The sequence below is a fragment of the Mus musculus genome, chromosome X, assembly GCF_000001635.26.
Source record: "Mus musculus strain C57BL/6J chromosome X, GRCm38.p6 C57BL/6J".
Classification (NCBI taxonomy): Eukaryota; Metazoa; Chordata; class Mammalia; order Rodentia; family Muridae; genus Mus; species Mus musculus.
The window spans coordinates 37,586,235-37,599,256 of NC_000086.7; positions in this window are offsets into that span (position 1 = coordinate 37,586,235).

Here is a 13,022-nt window from a genome sequence, read left to right on the forward strand (position 1 = left end):
TGCATTATTCCCAGAGACCATAGTTGCCAATGAGTTCATTACAGATGTAGAAGCTGACACTCTCCACATCTTCTGTGGGGCTGGAATTCATGATTAGCTGCCCTGTCAAACTCAGACCCCAGCTGCTTGCACCTTCTTCCATGCTCTACCCCTCACTCCTCATCCTGGAAATATGGGCTGATCATTCACAGAGATGCAAGAGTGGCATCTTTCACTTAAGGGAGCAGAGAGAGGCATGGGATGATGTTTGTTCTCAGAAACTAGAGTCCATAAATAAAGTATAAGAAGCCAGCAGAAAGCCTCAATTTCAAAAGTGATTTTTGTGATACGTACAAAGGATGTATTTTCATAGATCGGTTCTGGAGTTCTTCCTAGAAAACAAGAATCAGAAACAACAAATTGAGCTGGAAAAGAAACTCTGCAGGGTGCATCAAAGCCAAAAGTGAATAAAAGGAATTTTCATATAAAGAGGAAAAAGTCCATTAGAACAACACCAGAGTCCTCAGTGGAAACTCGGAAATCCTGAAGACCCTGGCGCAAGGTATTATGATTTCTAAAAGATGGCAACTGTCAGTCTAGAATACTATCCCCAGCAAAACTATACACCAAAATTGTAAAAGAAAGAAAAAAGGCCTTGTTACAAGCACGGTAGAATTCATGTCCACCAAACCAGCTCTACAGAGAATACTGGAGACAAAATGTCAGACTGAGGAGAAAAATAAGCACATCAACAGACTCTATACAGTGAACAGGTGAAGCTATGTTTACTGAAACACAAAATGGCACTACACACACACAAAACAAAGAAGAACAATAAAACTGCTGCAATCAACACACACCTTTCAATAACACCTTTAACGATTCATAGCCTTAACTACTCCATAAAAAGACACAATTTGGATGAACAAATTAAGAAAGAAACTCTAACTTTTGCTGTCTAAAAGAAACTCTTCTTATCTTGAAGGACAGTGAACGGTTGTGTGGAAACATATTCCAAGCAAATGGGACCGGGAAACAGGAACATGGTCCTATCCTAATATCTGAGCAAAAAAACCTCTTGCCTTCAAACTAAAATTGATCATGAAAAATAAGGGAGCACACTTTATTCTAAGCAAAAGACACTAAACACATACACTCACACACACACACACACGGATAAATAAAAACATGTAAACACTCATATACACACACTCACACTCCACAAAACACACTCAGTTAAAGTCACACATGCACTCACACTAACACCCAAAACACAATAACACAACACACACTCACTCCCACAACTCTCTTTCATGCACACTCATATACATGCACACACTCACACATTCACACATACTCACACACCTAACCATTATACCACACTTAGTAGAGATACACACCCATAAAGAAATACTCACACACATGCACAGGCAAAACACTCATATGTAAAATGAATACATGTAAAGTATTCTTTGTTATCAATTATCTCAATTTTATGTGTATGGAAAATATCTAATAAAAAAGAACGTGCCCTGAGTGAGGTAATTCAATCACAAAAGAACACACATGGCATGCACTCACTGATAAGTGGATATTAGCCCAAATGTTCAGAATACTCAAGATTCAATTCACAGACCATATGAAGCCCAAAAAGAAGTAAGACCAAATTGTGGATGCTTTACTACTTCTTAGAAGGCTGAACAAAATACTCACAGGAGCAAATATGGAGACAAAGTATGGAGCAGAGACTGAAAAAAGGCCACCCAGAGACTGTACCACCTAGGGATCCATCCCATATATAGCTACCAAATCCAGATGCTACTGTGGATGCTGGGAAGTGCTTGCTGATGGAAGCCTGATATGGCTGCCTCCCGAGACGCTCTGCCAAAGCCTGACAAATACAGAGGTGGGTGCTCACAACCAACCATTGGACTGAGCACAGGGTTCTCCGATGGAGGAGTTGGAGACGGGACTGAAGGAGCTGAGGGGCTTTGCATCCCCATGAAGGGAGCAACAGTGTTAACTGGCCAGATCCCCTGGATTTCCAAGGGACTGGACCACCGATGAAAGAATACACATGGAGGTGCCCATGGTACTGGCCACATATGTGGCAGAGGATGGCCTGATGAGACATCAGTGGGTGGAGAGGCCCTTGCGACTTAGGGTGTAAAAAAAGAATTACAGAGTGTGATGAATTGTACCAGAAGAAGATAAATATGTGGATAACATTATACAGTTAAATTAGTATTACCTATAGTATATATTACATTTTATAGTAATATTTTATATTAATATAATGTATTTACATTATTGTTTTATAGCAAAATATTATATTATATATTTATATTCATATCATAAATTGTTATACATTATTAACATAATGTATAACAATTATTTTTATCAATATTTAGAGACTATATGAAAAGTAGTACAAGACAATACTTTTGCTAGTGTAAGTTACAGGAGAGTACTTTTCTTCTCTTTTCTCTTTTCCCCTCTTTTTATTAAAAATAGGGCTTTTGTCATACAATGTATCCTGATTACAGTTGCCTTACCCTTCCCTCCACTCCTTCCAGTACCTCCCTCTTCCCCTTTCATCCTGGTCTAATCCTATTTTCTCTCCGAGGAAGGAACAGGCTTCTGATAGATAACAACAAAACATAACAAATGTATACATATATTGTAATAGAACAAACACCATCATATGAAAAGTAAACAATCAAACCAACAGAAGGAGAAGAGAAAAATCAGAGAACACACACCTAGCACATGGTAGCTCACAATCATCTGTGACTCCAGTCCCAGGGAATCCTCAGCCCTCCTCTGGACTGCTCAGGAACTGCACACATGTAGTGCAGAGCCATTCATGCAGAAGAAAGCTGTGTGTGTGTGTGTGTATGTGGGGGTGTGTGTTCTGTAATATATATAAAATGAAAGTATTTTAAAAGAAAAATCTGCCAGAAAATGAAATATTAATAAAGCAGAAACAGACAAGTAAATTTCAAAGAAATGTACCATGACCTTAATACCAGGCAACACTAAATTTTGGGTAAAGACTTCAGTGAATCAAAAATTGCTTCAAAATCATGTAGACTGAGATCAAAATGGAGAGGTAATATTTCACTTCCTACATCATCAGTTTCTCTTTATGGTGATTGCCCAAGGGATATGTATGCATGTGTTGGTGTGGTGTCCATGTATGCTTGTGCACTCGAAGTCAGATGCCTATGTCAGGTGTCTTTGTCAACTGCACTCCGGTTTTGTTTGTTTTTCTTTTTTGTTTATTTTTTCCATTAATTTATATTATTCACTTTATATCATGATAACTGCCCCATCTCCTCCAGGTACAATCCAAGCAGGACATCTGCTACATATGTATGGGTGTTTAAGTCCCGCCGGTGTATACACTTTGGTTGGTGGTTCATTTTCTGAGAGCTCCCAAGAGTACAGGTGACTTGATCCTGTTGGTCCAACTATGGAGTTCGTAGCCACTCCAGGTCCCTCACTCCTTCAACAAACTCTTCAATAAGACATCCAACAAATTCGATCACTGTACATCTCAGGACGTCCCATGACTCCTGGGATCTTTGAATCTTCACCTGACACCAGGCTGCCCAAAAGTGCTGATAAGTATCTGCAGAGGTCTCTATAGTAGAGAAAGAAACCCGGTGTGCAATGTTTGGTCCACTGTCCGGGATCTATTTTGCACTGCAAAGGCCACACAAGTCGGGCTCCCACATTCTAGGCAAGCCCTGCACTCTGTACCAGGTCTTCAGCACCTCACAGAATTACAGAGTGAGACACCAGGGTCTTCTGATATTAATATAAACTCTATTGACGTAAAGTATAGAGGGCAACTAATATTACATGATGTGGTTTCTGATGTATAATTCTCATTATGATACCGAACCATTTTTTTTCTGGCTTGTTGTAGAATTGGCTTAAGGGAAGACAAGAACCATATTGGAGGCAGCAGAAGCTATAAATGCTCCGACGTGCCTCTGAAGACTATGCAGGAGAACTAGAGAACCATCCGTGTGCCGGAGCTGGATAGTGACAAGTTGTTGCTGCCACCTACGGTTTTATGTCCGCAGCATCTGTATTTCTAATAAAGAAGTGAAGTCTCTGCACCTTTGCTGCATTTGTTTTTACAAATTAGTATGAAACTTGTAAAGTTACCAAAGAGCTGTCCTTGAAACAGGATGGCAAGGTATCTTTCCATAAAATGACATCACTAAGTCAACGTCATTATGTCCCATGTACACACGATAACGCATGTTTCCCAAGTACCTTGCTTGGTTTTGCTGACTCACACATTCCTTTCTGTCCCACTATCATGCTGCCCTCACTCCTGCCCTCTCTACTTGTGAGACCACAAATGTGGAAGGAAGGGAAGACAAGTCCTTAGTGAGGAAAAAAAATTTTTCCAAACAGGGTTAAACCTTGGAATCAGGCTCTAACCTTGGGCTTTGACAGAAACTTCCCAAGAGGGCAGTCAAAAATTCAAGGGAAGCAGGCAGCAAGTCTTCCCAATTCTCCCTGCAGCTCTCCCACTGTATGAAGCAGCTAGGACACTAGAAGTGACTTCCAGTGTGGGTGCTTCACAGCCACTAGAAGCCACATCCCATTCAGGCTGCAAGAGCACTTCCTTCTCTTTTGTGTCCTACCCCTGCAGCCCGAGAAACACACCATCCCTCCTCTCCAGAGCAGAAGGTGGGTGACACTCTTTGAGGTATTTTCAAACTGTATAATTCTCATGGCTTCAGAAACTGGGCAAACATCAGTGTTTCTCCAAAAAACTAAAAAAAAAAAAAAAAAAGTTCCTGAAAACTGAACGTGACTTTAAAAATAAATAAATAAATAAATAAATAGCCACCCAGTGGCTTATTGTTTTCATCATTCTGGCTCTATGGAACAGTCATATGCTGATCGATGTCAAAATGACAAAAACAAAAACAAACAATATGAAGACAAATGCCAGTGTGGGTGAGGCAAAAGATGAGCACTTACAAACTAGTGTGGTCACTAATGAAATCAGTGTTGCTTTACAAAAAAAAAAAAAAAGCTAGAAATAGATCTACCACATGATCCAGCTATACCACTGTTTGCCATATACTCAAGGGGCATATATCTGACAGCAAAGATTCTTGCTCATCCATGTTCACTGTTGTATTATAATAGCCAAGGGATGGAGATAGCCTAGCTGTCCATGGGTTTATAAATGGGTAATGAATGTAGGAACATCGGAATATTACTCAGCCCTAAAGAAAAGTGAAAGTCTGAGATTCATAAGCAAATGAATAGAGTTGGAAACAAGTACTCTGAGTGAGAAAATCCAGATGCAGAAAGGTAGATGTTACACGCTTTCTCATTTACAAATGTTACCTTTGAATCTTGAAATATGTATGTTCCATTTGGCAACCCATAGATGTCAGGAAACTAGTGAGAGTCTGTAGTTGAGGAAGAGAAGTTATTATGAAATTTGAAATGAAATGCACCACTGTAAATGGTTAGAGGAGAGTGGGAAGGGGTAATTAACACAGAAGAAATTTCTATAAAGTCATAAAAAAACCCACTACATAGAAGTTTCCTAATATATATATATATATTAGGAAACTTCTATGTATGTATGATTGTGTGTGTGTGTGTGTGTATATATATATATATGCATACATACATACATACATACATACATACATACATAAAAAAGATGTTAAGGGAAAAAATGATGTTAAATGAAGTCAACGAAAATACCCTTTGATGCTCACAGGTACCACGGATGATCTTATGTTCCTTCTACCAGACATGAGAGAAATGATTCCTTTTGGCATATGGAAACCAGTTTCACAAGTTCCTGAGGAATGCAAACTTTTATTTAACCACCAGAAACCCTCCTTTTGTCCAGGTTGACCTCATTTCTGGATATTTAGAATGTCTTTTAAAGCATGGGTAGTTGATTTTCTTTGTAACTGATAATGCCTAGTGAAATATAATTGTGGACTTAATTGAAATGCTTTGTGTCTAAGGCTGCAATCTGCTAGCCTTTGTGTAATCTTTCAAAAGCTGGGTGGAAGCTTTCTCTATCTGCACACACACACGAAAAGATACCTGGAGGTCCAACTTCTCTTAATGGAGATCTTCCCTCGCTTTGGCGTTTCTTTCACCAAAGGGTCAGATAACAGACCAGCAGTTATGGCTGAAATGGAACAGCTGCTCCAGGAAGATGGAATGTACGAACTGAACACTGAAATGACAGCTAAGAAAACTGTTTCAAAAGACTCACACTGGAATTAACTGTTAGTGTTCATTCCCCTCACTAAGAGTAATATGTACCCCTGCCAAACAGAAACGGTTCTGCCTTTATTAAATCCTTTATGGGTACCCTCCTCCCATTGTTTGATCCATATTTAGGCATATGGAGAGCCTTAAGGTATCATTTTAAAACAACAAATACAGGCCCTTGACTCAGCCTTGATTACTATACATCATAGTGACTGAGAACAGCCGACTGTGAGCATCACAAGAGATGCCCTCTCCTTTAAAGCAGGAGCTGCAGTATGGTAGAAAATAGAATGCATGGCCCCTGAAACCCCTCTGGAAAGGTGTGCTCACTGTCGTTTTATTCACCCTTGCTGCACTAAAGGTACAGACGTGATCTTTTGAGTCCATCCTAGCAGAGTGAAACTCATTTCCTGGTGGCTGGGAATGCGTTCCTGACACATCAATACCATGCAAGCTGACCCTCTGGACAGACCAGGCTGTGGCATCTGATGACTCAGCAAGACCAGAGGACCTGACAAAAGCAGATACCTACAGCTCTGTGCTGGTGGTCACACCCGAAGCTGGCCAGCCCATGTGTGGAGGCACATTAAGGTACTGATGAGTGTTAATTATGTGTCCTGGTTTTGTCCCATTGTAACGCTCTGCAACCCTTTGTCTTTATCTATTGCTCTTAACTTTTGCTATACATTGAGTTGAAACAGCTCCAGATAACTGGATTTGTAGTGAAGAGGGTTTCTGTTAGAGCAGTTTCCTCTCTTTGATATAGGATGTATAGTCTCTGTCCACTGGCCCTAATCTGGTCCCTTTTTGTGTTTCAAGGACCTCCTCTAGTGGTGACCACTGTATTCATATAACTTGATCAGGTCAAGGGGCTATGTGGATCCTACTTTATTGTATCCATTTATCAAAATCTATCTATGCTCCATGGGCTGGTGAGATGCCTCAGCAGTTAAGAATGCTGGCTACTCTTCCAGACAATCCAGGCTTGACTTCTATCACCCAAATTATGGCTCACAAACATCTGTCCAATCCCAAGGGATCTGGTGCCCTCTTCTGGCTTCCACCAATACCAGGAAACGCATGTTGTGAACAAATAGACATGCATGCAAACACATACGTTCCTCAGTTACTGTTCTGTTGTTGTGAAGAGACACCATGACCAAGGCAGCTGTAATAAAAGAGAGTATTTAATTTGGAGCTTGCTTACAGTTTCGGGGGTTAATCCATTATCATGATGGGAAGCATACAAACACAGCACTGGAGCAATGACTGAGAACTTTACATCCTGATCCATAAGCAACAGACAGAGAGCAAGACACAAAGCCTGGTATGGGCTTTTGAAACTGCAAAGCCACTCAAAGCTCATCCCGAGTGACACGCTTCCTCCAACAAGGACATACTTCCTATCCTTTCCAAGCAGCTCACCAACTAGGGCTGCCAAATACACAACCCTATAGGATCCATTCTTATTCAAACCAACACAACACCTATATACGTTTTTAATTTTTTTAAAAAAAATATCTGTGTATGGGTATTTGTATGCATGTATTTTTGTACACCATGTATATTCAATGCCCATTAGAGACCACCTAAAGACACTGATTCCCCTTGGAATTGGAGTTACTTACTATTGTTATAAGCCTCCAAGTAGGTGTTGGTAATTAACCCCAGATCCTCTGGAAGAACAACCAGTGCTCTTAACCACAGATCCATTTCTCCAGCCTCAATACACATAATTTAAAAAGTAACCATCCAGGCAGAGATTGAGTGAGCCAAAAAATAAGGATCACTAATTTAAAACAATCAATGTCAATTCTTTTTGACTCATGCAACATCATAATTGAGGTCCAAAAACCCTGTGTTAAATTATGCAGTTAAATGTCCTGGGAATAAGAAAACAGACTAAATGGAGCTTTGGCTGTGATCCCCTCTTCCAAAACCTACCATTCTAACGAAACATCAGCGATTTAGGCCTCTTGGCAGAAAGCAAACTAAGTGGTGGTCCTTCCAAGGGAAACTGCCACAACAGAGCTGTTAATTGGGGACCTGTAACCCTGGCTATTTCATTATTCACAACTTAAAAGACCCATGGTAAGTGAAAGGATGGACCATCTAGAGACTGCCATATCCAGGGTTCCATTCCATAATCAGCTTCCAAACGCTGACACCATTGCATATACTAGCAAGATTTTATTGAAAGGACCCAGATGTAGCTGTCTCTTGTGAGACTAGGCCGGGGCCTAGCAAACACAGAAGTGGATGCTCACAGTCAGCTATTGGATGGATCACAGGGCCCCCAATGGAGGAGATAGAGAAAGCACCCAAGGAGCTAAAGGGATCTGCAACCCTATAGGTGGAACAACAATATGAACTAACCAGTACCCCTTCGCCCCCAGAACTTGTGTCTCTAGCTGCATATGTATCAGAAGAGGGCCTAATCGGCCATCATTGGAAAGAGAGGCCCATTGGTCTTGCAAACTTTAAATGCTTCAGTACAGGGGAACGCCAGGACCAAGAAGTGGGAGTGGTCGGGAGGGGAGTGGGGGAGAGGGTATGGGGGACTTTTGGGATAGTATTGGAAATGTAATTGAGGAAAATATGTAATAAAAAATATTAAAAAAAAAGAGTGGCAGGCTGAAATACTTATGTGCACGAACGCACACGGCACACACACACACACACACACACACACACACACACACACACATGCCTTTGAAGGACAATGTTCTGTTTCAAAGGGGTTCCTGTTATCCACAAAGCCATGTCATACCAAGTTTTCTAGTTCTTCTATGAAGAAACAAATAGCAGTCTACCCATTTAATACCTTCCATAACTAGAAACCTGTTTCTAACTCTGGCAGAAAGCAGTACAGGCTTTTAAAGTCTCTTCTTGTTAAGTATGTAGAGAGTCTAATAGAGGAGATCAATGAGATGGGAAGCTAGAGAGTCTGATCCTCTTGAAGTTTATGGGGGGAAAAAGGGTGCTCCCCATCCTGCTACCAGAACATGTTTTCTTAAAACCTCAGTTATTGGAAAATATTACATTTCCCCCGTGGGAAAAGAAGTTCAGTGCTTCTGTTGGAAGCCTCACATAGTGTCTAACACGCTTAGGCCAAAGACTGTATAATGAAGGCGCCCAAAAAACTCAGTGGTGGGGATCTCTAAACCATTCAGAACAAAACTCCCACTTGTAAAAGTAACTTTTCTTTGCCAGATGTAATTCTCAACTTGAGGACTTACTACTAAATTCACCCTTTCTAGTTCTTTCTGAACTCTGGATGCATGGTTCAATGCAACTGTCCTGGCTCAAACTCCTCTCCAAGCTGACTGTTTCGATCTGGCTTCTCTCAGCTTTTCACTGAATTGTTTTGCTTGGTCTCAAATTAACTCTGGTAACTGCTTCTAATCTTCTGGTTCCTTCTTATTCTCTGACCTCAACTGCCTCTGCTGACCTGCACTAAACTGCACAAACTCACAAATCAACTCAACTCTACTGTACTGTACTCATTGCACTGACTCTCAACTCTGAACTGACTGAACCGACTCCAGACTGACTCCCCCGAACTACTTTTAAATAGCTTTTCTCCTGGGAGTTGGACATACCCTATATCTGATTCATTCTGTCAAATCTTTCTCTCATTCATCACTTTGTCTGCCCCTCAGAGAGACATAATTGTTTGGGATTAAATGTGTGTACTAAAGAATTCCATCCAGAGGGATCAAAGGTTTGTACTAAGGGCATGTTTGCATTCCAGCTGGATCATAAAGACTTAGAAGGTATATTTGGATATTATCAGATCAGCTATCTTGCTGGATTAAAATTAACCTTTATCCACCTTTTGTCTGATTTCTCTCACCTCTGACAGGCATGGGACACTGTAGTATGAACATCAAATGGTAAGCTTCAGGTAGACTATATTAGATATGTAGGAGAACAGCTTATGCTCTATTTCCTCTAATCCTGTCCAGATTTTGTGTGTTAAGATGCATCCAGCCCTCCTTCTTCCTACTTTCATTTGCCAGAGAAGAGAACTTTGAAATTATACATACATATATATATGAACCAAAGAAACTTCCCTTACAAATTGTTGACTGTAAAGCTAACAAATGGCCCTATGAACATATAATCCATTATTATGGTCCAGACACTAGGCATAGACTGGATCCTGCTGGTTTATCTATCTGTATGCTAAATTAATTATCAAGAGTATAAGCTGCTACTGAAATTATAACTAATAAAACTGCAAAGACCCTTAATATCCTAACCAAACAACAAAGAAGAAGCTTGTGGAAAATTCAACCTTAGCAACTATCGTATACAAATAGATGATGAAGGAAATGTCATAGAAGAAACCACCAATCAGATGAAGGTTGTGCATGATCTGATCTAGACTCAATGTGACTTGAACCCAGATAAATGATCTGGGGATGTTTTTCATCTTTGGGGGATTCAAGTGTGTCATAGTTGTTATGCTTTGGATTCCAAGAGCCTGCATGATTTTAGTTGTCATAGTTTCCCTAATCAAAAGATTTATTTCCAGCCCCATAGAATCCATGGAAATATAGACCCCTAAACTAAGGTAATGTTCTTTTTTTACTCTGAGATGGACTTGAGCACTGTTGAAGCCTGCTCCCCACATAGCTGTAGCCATTTTGTTCAGTGCCTGCCAGCCATTTCATATTGTTACTGACACAGAAAAATAGCTTGACTCAGAGCAGGGTCAACCCTGTTATGGTCTGAGGTTTATTATTATGTTCCGAGGTTTGTTAATCTTAAGAAATTCCACAACCATAAGCTGGCTCCCGAGTTTGGTTTGTAGCCCTGATTAATCAGTCCTGGGGAAAATAGTCAACAAACTATATCTGTCTGACTGAGATTTATGTATGTGTGGTTTGTGTGTTAACTCCTGGACCCCAAAAAGCACCAGTGTAGAAGAGGGGGAATCTAGAGAGCAAGGAGAACAGACATAGAAAATACCCATGAGGCCTGGTCAATGTACTTATGTACATTGTCTAGAAGGCCCATGATCGCACACACACACACACACACACACACACACACACACACACACACACGTGTGTGTGTGTATGTATTTGAGCAGCTCAAATTGGTCTTGATGTATTATTAAAAATTAGGGGACAAAAAGTCTTATGGGGAACAGGATAAATATGGTCAAAACACATACAAAGAGATCAAAGAACAAAACCAGCAAGGTGGGTATTTTGACTTGATATCTTCTCCATTTCCATAAGTCTCTGCACAGTTAATTTTAAATAGTTCTGTGGATTTGACCTGTAATTATTATGTCCCCCTATTCAGACTGTAAGGATATACTTTATGAATATTTTTATGAATAGTTTCAGGGATGCTCTAGCTATACCAATTTGCATAATTCATATGTCACAACTATAGTGTTACTCCCCAGAACACTAGGCTTGGCCAGGTCATTGTGGCACAAATATTCAATTTAAGCACTAGGGAGGCACAGGCAGGAGGATCTCTGTGAGTTTGAGGCCAGCCTAGTCTACAGAGTGAGTTCAGGACAGGGAGGGCTACACAGAGAAACTGTCACCCAGAAACAAATCACACATACACACATATACACCAAAGTATGGTTATGTACATATATATATACACATATATAGTTTTTAAAGTGCCTATATGTACATAAGTCCTACACATCTATACAGAATACAACTATTTTACCCATAAGGAGTAACACTTTCTAAGTTAAAATGCATATAATGATTTACCCACAGGATACATGTATGTGATATACATATATGTACTTAGTGAAAATGAGCTTGCTTCACTTCTTTGTTCCTTAGGAAGTTTGTGTCTCCAGGAAATGAGCCAATCCTGAGGAGTAGGGCTTTCTATTCCATTTTCTATCCACAATACTCACGAATCTCAAAAGCCATATTGGGTGGTTTAGAGTGATGTTCTAGTGCTTCATGCTTGTTGGTCTTGTAGAGGAATTGAGTTTAGCTCCTAGGATCATTGGTACTGCTTATAAATACTTATCCTTCCGGCATATACATGAAATATATGCCCTCTGCTGGCTTCCTGGATCAGCCACACACATATGGCATGAACGTGTGACACATACACACGTGCCCAAACATACATTAAAAACTAGAGATATGGACACTAAGCAGTAAATCCTACATCATCCACAGTATGTGATGTGTAACATTAAATCTGACACTTTCTTTTCTGTATTCCCACTTAGAAATACCTCACTACCATATTTAATTTTAAGTATTTTCTCCCCACCCCCTCCCGTTCTCCCTCCTTTTTATATTTATTCATCCCAATTAAATTTCCTTTTGGGGATGATTTACTCCTGGTTCTGTTCCATGTTTCAAGGCTACAGAAAGTCTCTCTGATACTCACATGTATGTAACATTATACACTCTTATTCCTTTCTGTTTGATTTATCCACCTGTAATCGAAGGAAGTTTATCTCTTCAACTGTGTAAACCCACTCTACTAGCAGACTGGAACATTAGCAATGCAAAAAATGCAAACAAATAAAAAATATTTATAGTAAAAAAAAACTAGAGATAAATCTTGAAAAAGTCATTTTCAACCGTGGTTTGGACATGTTATCAAAGGCAACACAATTCTACTGAGAGAACCAGAAGGACCTACAGATGCAGTAGGTTCCGGAATGTCTGTCGTACCAAACAGCTTTTGTGTGCGGACTGACCTGCACTGTGGCTTCACTCACACCCATGGATCTTGCCAGGCGTTTTCTA